The sequence below is a fragment of the Oncorhynchus mykiss genome, chromosome 7, assembly GCF_057628025.1.
Source record: "Oncorhynchus mykiss isolate SJ-2025 chromosome 7, ASM5762802v1, whole genome shotgun sequence".
Classification (NCBI taxonomy): Eukaryota; Metazoa; Chordata; class Actinopteri; order Salmoniformes; family Salmonidae; genus Oncorhynchus; species Oncorhynchus mykiss.
In genome coordinates this window covers 24,893,495-24,908,379 of record NC_143028.1, presented here as the reverse complement: position 1 = coordinate 24,908,379, position 14,885 = coordinate 24,893,495, and the positions used below count along the sequence as shown (strand labels likewise).

At 47.7% G+C, this 14,885-nt stretch overlaps 1 pseudogene; it reads left to right on the top strand.

Annotated features, from left to right (window-relative positions):
• Positions 1-7,678: 7,678 nt before the first annotated feature.
• On the top strand, positions 7,679-13,419 carry LOC149982486 (uncharacterized; annotated as a pseudogene).
• Positions 13,420-14,885: the final 1,466 nt, after the last annotated feature.

Here is a 14,885-nt window from a genome sequence, read left to right as displayed (position 1 = left end):
CCAATGTCCAGTCTCTTGACAACAAGGTTGATGAAATCCGAGCAAGGGTAGCATTCCAGAGGGACATCAGAGACTGCAACGTTCTTTGCTTCACGGAAACATGGCTCACTGGAGAGACGCTATCCAAGGCGGTGCAGCCAATGGGTTTCTCCACGCATTGCGCAGACAGAAACAAACATCTTTCTGGTAAGAAGAGGGGCGGGGGCGTATGCCTTATGGCTAACGTGACATGGTGTGATGAAAGAAACATTCAGGAACTCAAATCCTTCTGTTCACCTGATTTAGAATTCCTCACAATCAAATGTAGACCGCATTATCTACCAAGAGAATTCTCTTCGATTATAATCACAGCCGTATATATCCCCCCCAAGCAGACACATCGATGGCTCTGAACGAACTTTAACTCTCTGCAAACTGGAAACGATTCATCCGGAGGCTGCATTCATTGTAGCTGGGGATTTTAACAAGGCTAATCTGAAAACAAGACACCCTAAATTTTATCAGCATATCGATTGCGCAACCAGGGGTGGAAAGACCTTGGATCATTGTTACTCTAACTTCCGCGACGCATATAAGGCCCTGCCCCGCCCCCCTTTCGGAAAAGCTGACCCCGACTCCATTTTGTTGATCCCTGCCTACAGACAGAAACTAAAACAAGAGGCTCCCACACTGAGGTCTGTCCAACGCTGGTCCGACCAAGCTGACTCCACACTCCAAGACTGCTTCCATCACGTGGACTGGGACATGTTTCGTATTGCGTCAGATAACAATATTGACGAATACGCTGATTCGGTGTGCGAGTTCATTAGAACGTGCGTTGAAGATGTCGTTCCCATAGCAACGATTAAAACATTCCCTAACAGGAAACCGTGGATTGATGGCAGCATTCGTGTGGAACTGAAAGCGCAAACCACTGCTTTTAAATCAGGGCAAGGTGTCTGGTAACTTGACCGAATACAAACAGTGCAGCTATTCCCTCCGCAAGGCTATCAAACAAGCTAAGCGTCAGTACAGAGACAAAGTAGAATCTCAATTCAACGGCTCAGACACAAGAGGCATGTGGCAGGGTCTACAGTCAATCACGGACTACAGGAAGAAATCCAGCCCAGTCACGGACCAGGATGTCTTGCTCCCAGGCAGACTAAATAACTTTTTTGCCCGCTTTGAGGACAATACAGTGCCACTGACACGGCCTGCAACGAAAACATGCGGTCTCTCCTTCACTGCAGCCGAGGTGAGTAAAACATTTAAACGTGTTAACCCTCGCAAGGCTGCAGGCCCAGACGGCATCCCCAGCCGCGCCCTCAGAGCATGCGCAGACCAGCTGGCCGGTGTGTTTACGGACATATTCAATCAATCCCTATACAAGTCTGCTGTTCCCACATGCTTCAAGAGGGCCACCATTGTTCCTGTTCCCAAAAAAGCTAAGGTAACTGAGCTAAACGACTACCGCCCCGTAGCACTCACATCCGTCATCATGAAGTGCTTTGAGAGACGAGTCAAGGACCATATCACCTCCACCCTACCTGACACCCTAGACCCACTCCAATTTGCTTACCGCCCAAATAGGTCCACAGACAATGCAATCTCAACCACACTGCACACTGCCCTAACCCATCTGGACAAGAGGAATACCTATGTGAGAATGCTGTTCATCGACTACAGCTCGACATTCAACACCATAGTACCCTCCAAGCTCGTCATCAAGCTCGAGACCCTGGGTCTCGACCCCGCCCTGTGCAACTGGGTACTGGACTTCCTGACGGGCCGCCCCCAGGTGGTGAGGGTAGGCAACAACATCTCCTCCCCGCTGATCCTCAACACTGGGGCCCCACAAGGGTGCGTTCTGAGCCCTCTCCTGTACTCCCTGTTCACCCACGACTGCGTGGCCACGCACGCCTCCAACTCAATCATCAAGTTTGCGGACGACACAACAGTGGTAGGCTTGATTACCAACAACGACGAGACGGCCTACAGGGAGGAGGTGAGGGCCCTCGGAGTGTGGTGTCAGGAAAATAACCTCACACTCAACGTCAACAAAACTAAGGAGATGATTGTGGACTTCAGGAAACAGCAGAGGGAACACCCCCCGATCCACATCGATGGAACAGTAGTGGAGAGGGTAGCAAGTTAAGTTCCTCGGCATACACATCACAGACAAACTGAATTGGTCCACTCACACAGACAGCATTGTGAAGAAGGCGCAGCAGCGCCTCTTCAACCTCAGGAGGCTGAAGAAATTTGGCTTGTCACCAAAAGCACTCACAAACTTCTACAGATGCACAATCGAGAGCATCCTGTCAGGCTGTATCACCGCCTGGTACGGCAACTGCTCCGCCCTCAACCGTAAGGCTCTCCAGAGGGTAGTGAGGTCTGCACAACGCATCACCGGGGGCAAACTACCTGCCCTCCAGGACACCTACACCACCCGATGTTACAGGAAGGCCATAAAGATCATCAAGGACATCAACCACCCGAGCCACTGCCTGTTCACCCCGCTATCATCCAGAAGGCGAGGTCAGTACAGGTGCATCAAAGCTGGGACCGAGAGACTGAAAAACAGCTTCTATCTCAAGGCCATCAGACTGTTAAACAGCCACCACTAACATTGAGTGGCTGCTGCCAACACACTGACAATGACACTGACTCACTCCAGCCACTTTAATAATGGGAATTGATAGGAAATGATGTAAATATATCACTAGCCACTTTAAACAACGCTACCTTATATAATGTTACTTACCCTACATTATTCATCTCATATGCATACGTACAGTGCCTTGCGAAAGTATTCGGCCCTCTTGAACATTGCGACCTTTTGCCACATTTCAGGCTTCAAACATAAAGATATAAAACTGTATTTTTTTGTGAAGAATCAACAACAAGTGGGACACAATCATGAAGTGGAACGACATTTATTGGATATTTCAAACTTTTTTAACAAATCAAAAACTGAAAAATTGGGCGTGCAAAATTATATTAATTAATTAATAACAATTAGCTGACACCTGCTAGCAGCAGATTGTTCTGGCAGATTTCTACCGCTCTCGCTGCCCCTGTCTCCACCATCTGGCCTGGTAAAGGTGTTGCACAGGTCACCCACCACGTGCTGGCAAGCTCAGGAGGAAAAACTTCAGAGGGACGAGAGGGAGGCCTGCTCTGTTAACTTGTTCTCTTTCTCTTTCACTCTCTGCCTTTCGCTCTCTCTCTCTCTTACTCTCTCTTTCTTTCACTCTCTCTCTCTTTCACTCTCTTTCTTTAACTTGCTCATTTTCACTTTCTCTCTCTCTCTTTCTCGCTCTCTCTTTAACTTGCTTGTTATCTCTATCTCTCACCCTCGATCATTTGCTTGCTCCCTCTCTTTGCCTCATTCTATCTGCTCTTTCTCTCTCCTCTCTCCCTGTCTTCCTTCATTTTTTTCTCTCTATCTACCTTTTACCATTTGCTGGCCATTTCCCTGTTCATTTTTGGAGAGAAATGATCAGCTTTGGAAGGAGAGGAGTTCTTGCATGCTAATGAGCGTGACTGTGTACACACGCCAACACACGGTCCTCGTGTCTTGGCCTCACCTTTCCCTCTCTCTCTGTGCTTCACACCTACCACACTGACCCATCTGTGCAATCAAATCACACACGCTCCCTCTCTCTCTTTCGTTTTTCCTGTCTCTCTCCCTCTCACACATTCTCACTCTTGCTCGCTCTCTCTCTCTTTCTCTCTCTCTCTCGCTCTCTCTCACACATTCTCTCTCTCTCTCTTTCTCTCTCACACGCATTCTCTATCTCTTTCTCTCTCGACCGGCCCCCCACCTCCCTCCCTCCCCCCATCTCTCTCTGAACACAAATATGCCCAGACCACCATATCATTGTGGATTACCGCTACTACATTTATATATATTTGCTTCACTGGCTGATCCTAATGTGCATAATATTTATGTGTCAGGCAGAGACAAATTCTTGCAGAACACAGTTAATTTACTTGATTATCTCACATGCATGCACCCCAGTTCCTTTCTAAAGCGATTCAGGTTGCTTGGGTAGACAGGGAGGGAAAGGCTGCAGGCACAAAAATGTCCTCCCCTTTCAACACACGCATATAAAGACACACACACACACACACACACACACACACACACACGAAAAGGCACACATAAAGTATGCGGGCACACACATACACAAACACACATACTGTACCCCCCCCCCCACACACAAACACACACACACTGTACACAAACACATATAGCTTAACACACACGCTGCATGAGAAGCACACAGCGCTAGGCCTCCTGATAATCCATCTTTCATCCACAGCACTGCACAGCTGCTCACCTTATTGCCAACAGTGTTCACTTCAACGGGTAAGGCCTCCAAGGCTCGGGCCGGGCCTCAGCGCGAAGCTTGTTGGCTGCTTTTCTGAGTGCGCTGGTTACGTTTTTCATGTGAGCTTCGGCGAGCTTCAGCGAGCTCGCATCTCCCTGTTCCCACGTGTACACATCTACACAGGTACCAACCGGGGTTTCTAATGTGTTATGCATGGGGTCACAAGACACACAAGTCCTATTGAGTTATACAACTCAGTTTGGATGTGGTGTGGGCTGTGTGTGTGTGTGTGTGTGTGTGTGTGTGTGTGTGTGGTCCATGTCGACTCTCATTTTCCTTCCTGTGTGTGTGAGGGATACAGATCTCAGGGATAGGGAGGTCATTTAGGTGGCTGTAATTATTCCAGTCATACAATTAAGAATGCAAAATGTTCAAATGTAACACTTGAATATTTGGCGTGCTTTCCTCAAAACCATTGGGCTGCGAAAGAGAGAAAAGCCAACCGAAAACATCTAGTCCGCAGCAGCACGTATCATTCAACAGGTGCAACACGGTCGGTGCAAATGAATCCCACCGAGCTACACCCCAGTGTATGTATATGCACATCTTTTCCTCCACCACACCACTTTGCCATGTGCATCCTAGGCAGGCACCTTATATCCAGGTGACCTACAGCGCTGACAGCTATAACGCTCATATGCAATGCAGACAGGCATGTTACAGAGGACAGCTAGCGCCTAGCTAACACACACGGGTGAAGCTGTAATGGCCTAAAGGCCCTGGGGCCGGAAGCCCTAGCTGGCAGAGTAGTCCACTATATAGGGTATAGGGTGCCATTTGGGATGTCAAAAGACACGCCCTGCAGGCAGAAGCAGCATTTGTTTATCTGGTGGCCTGAGGTGATCGGAGACAGAGAAGTTAACTAGGGTCTTTTTAACCTTACACTATCCACTGGTTGCCTTTGAGCTGCTGAAGTTTGTGTTTGTGTGTGTGTGTGTGTGTGTGTGTGTGTGTGTGTGTGTGTGTGTGTGTGTGTGTGTGTGTGTGTGTGTGTGTGTGTGTGTGTGTGTGTGTGTGTGTGTGGGTGCGTGAGCCTCGGCGGGCAGAGATGCAATGTGAGGTGTGAAGAGGAGACAGCAGACAGCACAGGAACAGACCTGCATAATGGTATACAGAGCCCCTCATGATTCCCTTTAACACCTTCACTCTACTCAGGGAAGACAAGATGGAGAGAAGGAAAAAAGTGAGGTATAATTGAACAGACAGGATGTTTGGTGGAACTCGTTATAAAAACCCACGTTTACTGTAGAGACATCTGCTTGTTCTTTGACTTTGATGTTTCGGATGTTGAATTTTGACAAGACCAGCTCCAGGAAAGTTTGTCCATTTTGTAACCGTTTTAGGGCTTTATTTGACTTGTCTGAGAAGGGTATTCTGTTTCTTTCGATACCTCGAATGGGTTGATAAAGGGGGACTGGAATTCCTTGGCTTATCCAGCTTAAGGGGATATTATTGATTTCAAGTCGCACAAGCCATGAAGACTTCATGTACAGTACCTGCAAGTTTTATTTTTCTACCTTTGGTAAAGTAGATACCTTAAGATGTGAGCTTTGTCTTGCCTTCACCCATAGAGATTGCTGCACTGTAACTATAAAGACAGTAAAAAAAAAAAAACAACAACGTCGAAATCCAGGGGTTTCAGGCTTGCTTTGGGCTACTGAAGACTTTGAAGAATTCACTTTCCTGTTAGAGGAGGAGAGAAAAATCAATGTTGACACAAAAAAAAGGCATGTTTTCTACCGTTGTACTACCACACCGATGGAGGCAAACTTTAGTGGACCGCGAGACAACTGTGTGGATGTTATGGTGTGAGAAGAGTGAGAGATATAACAACAAGGACGGATCTAGCTTTAATGTTGTGTATAAATGCCCAGACTTTCACAGAGAAATATCTATTGCATTCCTGAAGCTTTGCCTGTGAAGTTGTATATAAAACATGACTGTGTTCTTGAATATTTTGGGATAATGTATTTTATGCACATTTTAATCTAATTAGCGAACTTGCAGTCATTAAACCTTCTTGTCCTATGCCAAGCCCCATGTCACAGGGTCCTATCTGATGATACATGGATGAGGGTTTGTGACTTGAGCCTCCTAACATCAAAGAGGGACTCTTCTTCTCCCACGGCCCTTGGGGTGATAGAGCCCACCTTGTGTAGCATGTGAGCCAAGTAGGCCTGTCCTGAGTCAGGTTGATAAACTCCATCACCGTGATGTCCCTTGAACCTTGGAACACATCTCTCTCCACACCTCTATGTATCTAACGTACAGATTGGTGTAGCGCTGGAGGATCATCCTGAGCGTCTCACTGTCGGTATAGCACTTGTTGAGGGCTTCGTGTACGGCAAGAATGTCACTGTTGCACTTACCATCTTCACGCTCAGGCTCAGTTTTGACAGCATCTAGAGCCTGTCTCTTTGCAGCCAGCCAAACCATCTCCTGCACGAGGTTGTTGCGTCCCAGTGCAGCCTGCACCATGTAGTGGAGATGCTCGTCGCTCAAGTCGACTCTAAGCTCGGGGTACCACTCTAGGACCTTCTTGAAACCTATCATAAGCTCAGAAACGGTCTTGGTATAGCTGGCGAGGGTCCATCTGTAGTTCTCAGCTGCGGCCTTATAGTGGGCGTCATAGGCTTCGTTTCGGATGCATCTACATTTGGAACCGGTCGATCGGTCCCCGTGCCCTCCTCCGGGCGTCTTTTCTCTATCTAGGTCTCCAGAGGTCCACTTTGTAACTCTCCATGACGGAACGTGTATCTGTTCGGTTCCGGGAGCGTCGTCGTCATTGTGGTGGTAATAATGGTAATCGTGGTCGTCCTTGCCCTGCTCAGAGCAGGGTATTGAAATGCTCTCTTCACTGTCGCTATTTCCAAAACGTATAACTCTAAGCGGGTTCCTAGGTACGATGTCGAAGGAATATTCCGAACTCATACTGATGTCATGGAAATAATCATGATTCTTCTCGCTCTCATATTCATATTTCACAGATCTTTCTTCCATTGATTTCACGTGTCTCCCTTTACAGGGTCCAGCGCGCTGGTCGACTGAGCCGAGCCTGGCCTCAGAGAGGACATCGCCTCAGCCCTGAAGATATTGTCATACTTTGAGAATATATCTTTGACCACCCTGGCCAAGGTGGCTCTCAAGGGGAGAGAATGATCAAAAGTGTCAGCCCTCTTCCAGAGCGAAAGGGTTCACTTCCCGCTGGCCATTTCATTGATACAAGCCTACCCGGTCGTGCTGGATACAACTGTATCTCTGCTATGAGCCCCAAAAAGTGTATTGCGAGATCTCTCCTTCGTATGTGTGATAAGTACATCTTCTATATCTACACCTGTCCCAGATGGCTCAGGGACGATGAACTATCGAGCCTATTCGGCGCCCACAGTGATGTGTTTGCCCAGTTAGATCCTAAATGGCTATCTAGGTTCATGGTGAGGTGCAGGGTCTTGTACCTAAGAGAACTCAAGAGGTCTCTTGGTTTGTCACCCCTCAGTATATCCAATAACGTGTACAGGGTGCGGACTGGCCAGGGTACGTTCACAACGTTTGACAGCAGAGGTCATGTCGTCCAAATAGAGAATTACACAGACCTCCGTCTCCCCAGGAAACTGTCCGTTGGCGAGACTGCATTTGCAGTTTTTGAGGAGACCCTATCCGTGTTCTCAGACGTGGCGTTTAGGCTACAAGGTGGCGGAGCGCCATCTCCTCCTTCCCTGGTGATCTGTCGACGCTCAGACTCACATGGTACCATGGCAGGCTTGTGTTCAAACTGGCGGACATGTTACACTGTGAAGGAACGCGACATTCGAGGTCTGAAGGTGGGATCTTCAATCAAACGGTATGCCTGTTGCCTGGAACAATGGACATCGTCGCACCACTGGTGTTACGTTTCGCGGGCTGTGTCGCCATCATGTACACGTTCAATGTCTTCAGGCAACTAAGTGTCTCCAAAATCAGAGCTCGCTAGCAGCCCCGTTCAGCTTTCGTTCAGGTCCACCCTGAGCCCGAGAGAGGCTCAGACTCTGCTGTTGTTGTACCTGTGTCTGAAGGAATCATTTGTCGCCTCGGAGAAGAGCTGTTTCAGGTTGACGGTGAAATCGCTTTCCATTTTATCAGAACTCAGAAAGATCGTTTCGGCCAACCCAAAAGTTCACTCCGGACTTGTGGACTTGGAACTTTCGGGTGGAGAGGTGGTAATGTGCGAAGAGCTGGAATACGAGATATTGCAAATCCGAAATGGGTTAGCTGGCGACGATAGCAAGGATGACAGCGACTGGGATAGTAACGGGGAGGAAAGTGAGCAAAGAGAGGACAGTGAGGACTCTAGCCAGGGAGAGAGTGAAGATGACGATTGGGAGGACATTCAGGGAGATGACAAAGAGGAAAGCAAAGACACAGGTGAGGAGAAAAGTAACTACGCCTGTAAGGAAGAGAGTGAGTGCCGTAGCTCTGATCGTGAATCTGAGGATGACACGGACAACGAAGATCGAGTCATAGCAAACATATCCACAGTCATCGGCATCGGTCCGAGGACCAGACAGAGAACGGGACATTTGGTCCCGTTTGGCCGCGGGCGAGGTTGCAATTCGAGTTTCAAGTGGATCACCATCGGGATACGGACTCTGGGGCTGGTTAACCTGAGAATATTGAGGGCTTGCGGAGTCTTCAACTCAAAGCACGGATATAGCAGAGCTGTGTTGAAGATGCCGAACACGACCGGAGTTGTACCCCAACCCAGCTGGGCAGGGGAACCTACATTGCTTACCGATGACTTCTGTGTCATTGTACCGGAGAAGACATGCGGTGCCTTGCAAACTCAGTTGCTCGATGACAATGACTGCTTCTTTCAACTCAATTACTCTCCCAAAAGCGTCAGGACCAAAGTCGATTCGGGTTCCTTTGTCGATGGGGGTATAGTCGTAGGGAGAGGTCGAAGATTGAGCAGGCCATAAGTAGCGAGAATGCAAGAGGCTACGAGGAACATAAACTCTTTAGTCTCTTCAAGACCTGTCGCAGGAAGGTACAACAGTGCCTGTTTGATGTGGCTGTCGACAACCCCAATATTGGAGACCCTGGATGTAAGCAGCCTCTCTACAAGAGATCTTGGCTTAGGTTTCAAAGGCAGAAGCTGGGCTCCTCGGTGGCCCTGTCCACCATAGGAGATGGAGAGTTCTTCCCTTCTATCGAGATAGCGAAAGAAACAGATTTGGAGGAAAGTGTCGACACAATCTCAACCTCATAATCAAGTGTTACCCCAATCACTACTCCATGGTTAGGGCAGACAGGGCTCCAGGTGAATGCGGCTCCATTTACGAGGCGTGCTTAGACGAGGCAGTGCTTCTGGGACACTGCGCCAGGGTCTCTGTCACACGCGGTGCCAAGAGGAACTTTGACATGAGCGCCTGTCTGTCCTGGTTCTACAGATCCGTTCACCCGTGCGTGCCGGACATGACCGTAGGAGACGTGATGCTCGACTACGAGTTCACCGTGCACGGCAGGGGCGAACTGTCGCCGGTCTATGCTCTCCTGAGCCATTTGGCGGAAAGCTGCAGGGTAAACTGCTTCCATGTGTGCAAGTTCATCACCCTCACTAGAAACAGAGGATCATCGGTGTGGACGGGGGGCACGGATGAGCCGTTCCACTCGCAGAGGCTGAGGACAAACACCATCGGGTCCTTCTTGTGCGCTCAGGATCATAGAACAGCGCCTCTGCTGTCGAGGTGTTGCAACCCCTCGCCCATACAGGCCTCCGACCTGTGGGAACGGTGCGAGCTATTGCCTCGCGGAGACGAAGAATAGCTTCTCTTGCGAGCCTACTCCAGTACGCTGGGCCCCGTGTTTGAGTTTGAGAAGGTAGAGCGTTTCCCGAGTTAGGTCAGGACCAGTCTGGGTGATTGGAAGTTCATGCGTCTAGCGAGCAGGTCCTACGGTGTCATCCGATACCCTGGCACCATGGTGGTAGACGGCTACACTATAGCGTTCACATCCAAGTCCCCGTTGTTTTACCTGAGGGACGAGGGGCCATTGATGCAGAAGCTGGAGTCTGTGGCACGTAGCTAATGTAAAGTGGATGTGTGACGCTCCTCCTGCCAGTGTTCCTTTGGGGCTTAATAGTTCTCGAGGCATACGGGTGATAGCAAGGCTGCCAGTGCTCGGGCGTGTGGAGATTGACTCGAGGACCGCTCGAATCAGAGACCCGGCTGCGTGGAAAGGCTTCGACGACTTGTGCTCCCGGGTGCTGACGTGCCCTACCAAAAAGGTGAGAACCAGAGGTATTTGTAAGGTGGTGAACAAAGGACTCAATATGTTCAGAGGTGACGCTCTGGTGCCCATCTCGAACCTAATCATGATAGTTGAGCCCGGAGAGTGGTATGCGTCCCCCTGTCACGATTGCAATGGACACAGTGATGACACCAAGCGGGACAGTCCGGTTGACTTGAGTCTGATTTACCACAACGAGGTATGCACAGCTTCAGAGTTTGTGGCTTCCCTAGTGTGTAGAATGCTCTCGCAAGAGGTACATGAAGAGCTCGAGATAAAATGCCTAAGACGTTGGGTCTACAATTACCTGCAGCGGGCACTGGCCTGGTTCGCAGGTGCAACAGGGCCGTTCAGATCCCGAACTGTGACTGTCTTCACACCCGAGGCTGACTCCAGTACACAATGGTGGACTCACACGTTACCCCCAGGTTTAGACGTTCTGAAAACAAGTAGCACAGGGTATCTCATCTCCTGCAAAGAGCCTTGCTGCAATAAGGAGGACATGAACGTTCTGCTCGCAAAGTCTAAAGGGGTTATTCGTGTCAACTCCTCTGGCAACCTGGTGTTACATTCAAAACCAGGGACATTGAAAGTCTTTGCGATGCAAGGGGAAGCAGGCGTGCACGCTGTCATCAACACCCCTGGACAGCGCGAAAGGAGGGGAGAGTGACTGTTCGGAGGTACACATTCGTTGCAACCGTTCACTTAGAGAGTTCTGTAAGCTGCGCTGTCTACCAAAGGGAATTCGAGGCCTGGAAACCTGGAAGAGACCCTTGCCGTGGTCAAAGAGGGACCCGGGTTCATTTTGCACCAAAGTGTCCGAGTTAAAGTACAGATGGGAGTCTGGGAGATCGGACTTCACTGAGGCACTCGCTCGAGACTCTGCTGGTTGCTTTTGGTACGGCAAGCAGCTGCAAGAATGGAAGAGGTGCTCTGATGGGAAACTAATACCTAGGAGCGAGAGGTTTTGGTACCTGATCGACTAGGAGTCCTTTGCTAGACATAAGGACGGTGAAGTTGTGAGCTGTGATGTGAGCTATGATGAAAGCGAACCAGAGTTCTCTGACAGCAACGGAGAGTTCTCGGATGGGGACTCTCAGGAGGAAAACGAACCCGAGTTCGCCGACTGCAACCGAGAGTCCTCGGACGGGGACTCTGACGAGGAAAGCAGATCCAAGGGGGTTGATGATCAGGTCGACAGCGGATCAGAGGGGAGTGTAGACGATGAAGACGACAAAGTAGATGATCAAGAAGACAAAGAAGACCAAGACCACAAAGAAGACCAAGGCAAAGAAACAGACAACGGGACCCCAGGGCCCATTATGGTGAACTGTGAGTGGCGTGAGAGGGGAGTTTCATGTTTCATGTTACTCAATTCATGTCTCGAAATTGAGTTCATCCCCAGGCTCCCTTGTGACGGAGGACATGTGTTCTTCGAGCCCGTCCACAACGAGGACTACAGGGGCAGGGCTCAATTGGACAACAATGGCAGGCTAGTAAAGTATTACAAACCTCACAATTTATTCTCCTTGATGTACGATGTATACATTGTGCTTGTTTATGGGTGTGGACTGAGACCCGTGTTTGTACATGGGGAGTCGGACACTGGGTCTAAGGTTCTTAACCTCTCTGCGCACCGAACCCGTTAGCGGGATTAAATTCGACAACATACGGTGATCGCTACATAAATAGTCAAATTAAACATTCATGAAAATACAAGTGTCTCACGTGGTTCAAAAGCCTAGAATCTTGCTAATCCAACTGCGTTGTCAGATTTAAAAAAATATTTATTGCGAAAGAATACGCTGCGATTATCTGAGCACAGACCCCCATATCAAACTACTTATTCAACCAGCACTTGCGTAATAGATTTGATTTGATAGAGGACTGAGGGTCTTCAAATTTTGAAAGTGTGTAAATAGTTACCCATGTTATTTTGTAAATGTATATATTTTTTCATTTATTTTTTTATCAATAATTTTTTTCCCCAAATTTGTTTTTTTCATTTATTTTTCTCAATTTTTTGGGTGGGGGTGTGTTAGAATACCATTTTGGTATTTTGTATGTAGTTATTTGTTTCAAAATGTATGATAAATGTCATGTAGCACAATCATTTTGGAAGTTGTCATTCTGAAACTTTGCACAAGTACTGTTGCCCTCTTATATTTTTCACTGAAATTGTCCGCATCATCCTATCTGAATGTTTGTTTTATCTTGTTCATTTTAAAGATGACAAAAATAAAAATTAAAAAAACATATGTTTTTTTTCATTGTTTTATCTAAACCAGATCTATTGTGTTATATTCTCCTACATTCAATTCACATTTACACAAACTTCAGAGTGTTTTCTTTCAAATGGTACCAAGAAAATGCATATCCTTGGTTCTGTGCCTGAGCTATAGGCTGTTAGATGTGGGTATGTCTTCAGGCGGAAATTGCACAAAGTAGGGGGGAGCTCTAAGAGGTTTTGACATGGTAATGGCAACGCTTGCCCCTAGCCGACAGCGTCTCCCCTGATGTGTATCCTATAAACCCAATGATTGCAATTGTGGTGCACGAGGGGAGAGAGGAAATGCTTAAACTAGCTCGGAAGATCACCCGCTGCATTGTCGTTACCACGGGCTGTAGGAGGAGAGCGGGTGCCCTAGCTTACATGTTCATGGAGTTACCACACAACCTAGAAAGAGAGGCCCGTTTGCCTTGTTCGGGGAATGACAGGCTCGCCGCTCACTACGCTTTGCCAGAGAAGTTTATCGGCGACGCTGGAATATCTACATAGCCGTGGTTCAACTCCTCTTGAAGCCTCATCTCCATGATGTATGCTGCGAGCACCGTCCCACTAGCACCTTCTCGGTCCAAGCGGCAGTTGTATGGGTCGGGTCTGAGTGGACTGTGATGTCTAGTGTCCCCTACTCCAGGCATGACATTTATGATATTGACTGAGTCAGCATACTTAATGTGTGAAAGCTACATATTTCAAAAAAATATTTTTGAATTTCCTATGCTGCCTTTTCAGCGGAATGTTGTAGGGGGGTTACGCTAGCAGAACGTGTCTCCTAGACAGGTTAAAGAGCATGGGGAAAAACTGGAAATAGGCACAGCCTCTTAAAATCACCACAGAGACCTGTAATGCACGATACTGACTTGCACTTTCAATTGTCATTTGTTTGTATCAATTAAAAACTCCAGTAATTGATTTATCCTCAATATGGCCTTCAATGGGAAAAGAGTAGTAAATTGTCATTGATTGAGTGCTAACGTGGCCTCAGAATATGGCCATTCTGATATAAATTATAAAATTCCTCAGATAATACAAAAAAGTGTCTGGAAGTATAAGCAACCATCAGGGTAAGAGTGACAACAGGTCCACATGGGGGAAATGTTGCAAATGGCTATTTGGGTATTTTCAACGCAATCGTGTTTTTATTTATTTTTAGGGTTTAACAAGGCAGCTCACTTGTGACCTGTGGCTTGACATTAGTTGCGGCGACTTCGATTACCCTGCAGACTATATTTTTGTTCTTCCTGCCAATACAATCCACTGACAAAGACCGACGAGTTGTGCGTTCTGAGATGCCTTTTGTTATTTGCCTGTTTGTGGCCCACCTGTGAAATTGCGCGATTCTTGCAATTCTCATTCAGCCTCTTATCAACTAGCTGTTTTTGCAGAATGTTGAAAATCCGATAGTTATTCACTACTCATATTAACTAGGTGTTATTTACATTACTTTAAGTCATTTAAATTTTGACCAGGGCGCAGAGTGTCAGGATCAGCCAAAGGAACTCCATCCTACAGAAACGCATAATCAGATAGTTGGATTATTTAAGTTATTCGTTTTTCTAAACAAAAATAGTTTTGACAACAATTTTTCTGTTTTTCTTATTTTGAAACAGTACAGCGCAGGGCTATGTCAATAGTGTCAACAGATGTATATCTGGTAGCTGGGAAGGAAATAAGAGATGTTAGGTGCAACGTGCTCATCTCCTGGAAGGGATCAGCTGAGGGTAGTTAAGAATTTTCTTAGTACCTCTGACTTTGCTAGGTTTTTTATCTATTCGGTGCTGGCTAGCACCCCTTCTATTCCCATGGGGGCAGTGTACAACTTGATTTGGTTCCGGTGGACCCACTTTAATGTGGCGTTTTGTTGACCTTTGCTGATTCTGATCTGGTAAGCTACAGGTGATAGCTTCACCACAATGTTGTGTGGCCCCGTCCAGTGGGGCAGGAACTTTGTTGCGACGCCC